The sequence below is a fragment of the Urocitellus parryii genome, chromosome 8 (genome assembly GCF_045843805.1).
Source record: "Urocitellus parryii isolate mUroPar1 chromosome 8, mUroPar1.hap1, whole genome shotgun sequence".
NCBI classification, from domain to species: Eukaryota; Metazoa; Chordata; class Mammalia; order Rodentia; family Sciuridae; genus Urocitellus; species Urocitellus parryii.
The window spans coordinates 40940141-40944852 of record NC_135538.1 but is presented as its reverse complement, the minus strand read 5'-3'; the positions used below and the strand labels follow the sequence as shown (position 1 = coordinate 40944852).

Here is a 4712-nt window from a genome sequence, read left to right as displayed (position 1 = left end):
AGGTCATGGGGAGACAAATCAGGTAGGCTCCTATGGGCATTAAAAGTTGTTTCTTGGAGGCAAATGAGGACCTTTTGCAGAGTGAGCATAGGAGTGACATCTTCTGATGTACAGTTTCAGTTTAAAGTAAATAACATAAAGTCATAGAATTATTTATTTAATTCAAAAGCAGGAAGCTAGCAAAGAGGAAAAATTGGTTTCACCTCTAAAACATCCAGGTCAATTTTTTTTTCTTAGGTTATCAAGGACTTTATATTGCATATTCATTAAACTCTTTTTAAATTAATGACAGGGCGGCGGCGGCGGCGGCCTGGGGAGGCGGCGGCCTGGCCTGGCCTGGCCTGTCAGGGCGCGGGCGGCGGCGGTCCAGCACCATGTCCCTGCAGTACGGGGCGGAGGAGACGCCCCTCGCGGGTAGTTCAGGCGCGGCGGATTCGTTCCCAAAGGACTTTGGCTGTGGCGTGGAGGAGGAAGAAGAGGAGGCGGCGACGGCGGGCGGCGGGCGGCGGGGTTGGGGCGGGGGCGGGCGGCGGCTGTGGCCCGGGGGGCGCTGACAGCTCCAAGCCGAGGATTCTGCTCATGGGGCTGCGGCGCAGCTGCAAGTCCTCCATCCAGAAGGTGGTGTTCCATAAGATGTCACCCAATGAGACCCTCTTTTTGGAAAGTACCAACAAGATTTATAAAGACGACATTTCCAATAGCTCCTTTGTGAATTTCCAGATTTGGGATTTTCCTGGGCAGATGGACTTTTTTGACCCAACCTTTGACTACGAGATGATCTTCAGGGGAACAGGAGCTTTGATATATGTCATTGATGCACAGGATGACTACATGGAGGCTTTAACAAGACTTCACATTACTGTTTCTAAAGCCTACAAAGTTAACCCAGACATGAATTTTGAGGTTTTTATTCACAAAGTTGATGGTCTGTCTGATGATCACAAAATAGAAACACAGAGGGACATTCATCAGAGGGCCAATGATGACCTTGCAGATGCTGGGCTAGAAAAACTCCATCTTAGCTTTTATTTGACTAGTATCTATGACCACTCAATATTTGAAGCCTTTAGTAAGGTGGTGCAGAAACTCATTCCACAACTGCCAACCTTGGAAAACCTATTAAATATCTTTATATCAAATTCAGGTATTGAAAAAGCTTTTCTCTTTGATGTTGTCAGCAAAATCTACATTGCAACAGACAGTTCCCCCGTGGATATGCAGTCTTATGAACTTTGCTGTGACATGATTGATGTTGTAATTGATGTGTCTTGTATATATGGGTTAAAGGAAGATGGAAGTGGAAGTGCTTATGACAAAGAATCTATGGCAATTATCAAGCTGAATAATACAACTGTCCTTTATTTAAAGGAGGTGACTAAATTTTTGGCACTGTTCTGCATTCTTAGGGAAGACAGCTTTGAACGAAAAGGTTTAATAGACTACAACTTCCACTGTTTCCGAAAAGCTATTCATGAGGTTTTTGAGGTGGGTGTGACTTCTCATAGGAGCTGTAGTCACCAGACCAGTGCCCCTAGCCTGAAAGCATTGGCACACAATGGCACGCCACGAAATGCCATCTAGTCTGAATTACAGCATCAGGGCTCGATGCCAGCTTACTCTTCACTGGAGGGTCAGATGCCACGTGCTGCAGGACATGGGAGCTGCTGCTTGTGGGAATCTGGTGCCTGTTCCACTAGAGACGAGGGGTAGAGTTTCTCATTTGGATGAAAACCCCTTCAACCAGCGGTATACAACTGAAGCTACTATTTCTTTTTTTAAAAAATGGCAAAAAAAGGAATTCTAGACACCACAGAACTCAAGTGTGTCTTTCTCCTCTTTTGGGTCCTACTTTAAATACTTGGGATATTTTGGACCTGGAGATCACACCATTTATTCATCATACCAGGGAATGTTGCCATCAATTCCAGCTGAAAATAATATAAAAAAACTGAATTTTTATATGCTTCCTTTAGGTTTTTGTTTGAGTAGTCTCTAAACCCTGCTTTGCTTAAGTTCTAACACTGCCTCTCCGATCTTAGTTTTGGACATTGCACCTCTAAGACCTTTGAAATGCACTCGCTTGCTAACTCAGAGGACGCATCGTCTGATCGCAGCAAAAGACATTCCTGTGATTGTTATTGAAGAAATGAGAGAAAATTTTGTGCTGCATCAGGTGGAGAGCAAGGCTCAACAGTGGCTGCACCCATTCCCTTGGAAGTATTGAGGAAAAACTTTGAAGCGGAAGAAAATTTTTACACCTGTGTTTTGAATACCAGATGTATGAGTTTTTTCCTCCTGCGTTTGATAAATGATCATGCTAAATGTAACAAAGGAGTTTAATTTTTTCCCCACAATCCCCTTCTAGGGGAGAAACTCATTATGTCACTGAAATATTTAGTCCACTTTTCTTTAATCTTGATATCAGCCTCCCCATACCTTTTATTCTAAGCTATCTAGATTCTTTAAGAATTGATGTTTGTTGTCTCCCCTTTTTAGAGTGGCGGCTGCACTAGTTGCGTTTAAGTAGCCAACGGGTGCCCACCTTACCCTCCAGAAAGAAAGAGAGAAAGATGCACCTCAAATTTCTAATCTCTAAAAAAAAAAAATAAAAATAAAGAATTGATGTTTGTTGACCACGAATGACTCTAAGGCACTGGTGAACTCCACTGGGTGTTGGAGAGAGCATGCCGTGCCACATGTGTTGTTTAACATACCTTGTCTCCAGTATTCTGACACCAAGTGTCAACTGTGGTACTTACTTCACCTGGGATATTAATTTGTAATTGTTTCTTTTTGTCAGTGTTTGATACCCTTTCTGTTGATTTAAATTTACACATTATTTTTACTCCACATGCCTGATAGTCATATGTCCCAAAGCCACTGGACCACTTGAGTACTTAAGTGCCACTGTTTAATGGAATATATATATTCAGGTCTGTAAACCTAACAGTGTGACTTGGAGTGCTTCCTTCAGGTGATTTTGACTGTTGAGTATTTACATGGACCATGGTGATATCCAAAAGAAAATGCTTTTATATTTATAGATTATTTCATTGAACTATATATAAAATGAGTATCAATAAATGTATTTACTCCAAAAAAAATAAATTAATTAATGACAAATATCACACAGATAATTCTAATTTTAATAAAGGTAAATAATTCTTGGCTCACCTAGGGCAAGAATAATACTTTAATATCTAATCACTAATTTTTTGTTATTAAATACAGATATTAATAATAATTTAAAATGTGTATTAATTTATCCAGTCATTATAAATCAACTGTCATAATAAAATATTTTGGTTAAACTTGTTCTAATATGCATAATAGTTGGGCTTTGGGGACGTCTGGAGAATTTGGTGTAGTTTGAAATCATGAACCTCCTGCAGAGCATACATGAGCAGTCTTAACTACAGAAGTTTCTAGTAATAACAGTGTGCAAGGGAGAGAGAGAGAACAGGAAGAACCAGGGCTAAAACTGGCTACAGACCAGATGGGAGTGAACACTGGCAGATCCGGTGTTCGCTGTGTATGGCGAACTTCTCTACTGAGGACAGCACTGACAGATAACTCAAGGCAGGGAAGCCAAATAGGGTGCTACATGTTCACCTACTATATTAGTGTGCTAGAGTTACTAGGTGGATTAAACAACACAAATCTGTTCTCACAATTCTGGAGATTAAAATCCAAGATCAAGGTGTTGGCAAGTCTGGTTTCCTCTAAGGCACCTTTTGTTGGCTTCCAACTAGCTGTCTTTTCCTTATGTTCTCACATAGTCACCCCTTGCTCTGTGTGTTGTCTGTATTGTATGCTCTTCCAGTCATATTGGATTCAATCCATCCACATGTCCTACTGATATAAATAAATTGGAGAAAAATAATTTTAATTTTTTAGATTAAGATGGCATATAATTATAGAGTGAACAAATAAAATGAAAACAAGAAAAATAAAAATGAAGTAGGAAGGGTGGATATGACCGTAAAGGACCTCATCTCCAAGTATGGTCACATTTTGAAGCACCAGGGTGAAGATTTCAACATATGAATTTTTATGGAGTATGAATCAGCCTATAACACCTTGCATCAAGATCCAAATGATCTATCTGGTTGAAACAAGACTCAGGTCTGGAGTACTCAGTTACCTAATTAAGCTCTAGGTAAAACAGGAGACCCAAAATATGTTTTTGTTTGTTTGTGGGAGTAGCATATTTGTTATTACAGATTTTGGTAATTTAAAAAATGTCAAAACAGTTATCCTGGAAAAAGCAGCATTTTGTTGTACTTTCTTGTATTTATTATAATAGTCTTAATTTTTAACTGGCCCCTAAAGTCAGTCTGCCTATGACAAACCATGTGTAAGAGCTAAGAGAGCAGCCAAGCCAAGTGGGTATACACTGGAGGCCCAGATCTGCACCAAATCAGAAAACTGCAGCCCAGTTATAGGCTTGAGAAGAGAAAGAGAAGCAAAGGGAAGGCTACCACTTTGGACTGGGGATGGCAAGCACTTATTCCAGACACATCAGATACAGGAGACTTGAGACACCAGGTTTCATCCATCATAGAATAGGCCCATCATAAGATAAATCCTAAACAACATAGTGGAAAGACATAGGCTTCAAAGTGGAAATATTTTGCACGCTTCCAGTATCCTCTCATATTTACATACATATTTCTATACGTAAACATGCTGATTTGTGAGCCTGTGGGAAT

The 4712-nt window shown here is 40.3% G+C and overlaps 1 pseudogene; it reads left to right on the top strand.

The window, feature by feature from the left end:
- Positions 1–374: 374 nt before the first annotated feature.
- LOC144256601 (ras-related GTP-binding protein C pseudogene) lies at positions 375–1800 on the top strand (annotated as a pseudogene).
- The last annotated feature ends 2912 nt before the right edge of the window (positions 1801–4712 follow it).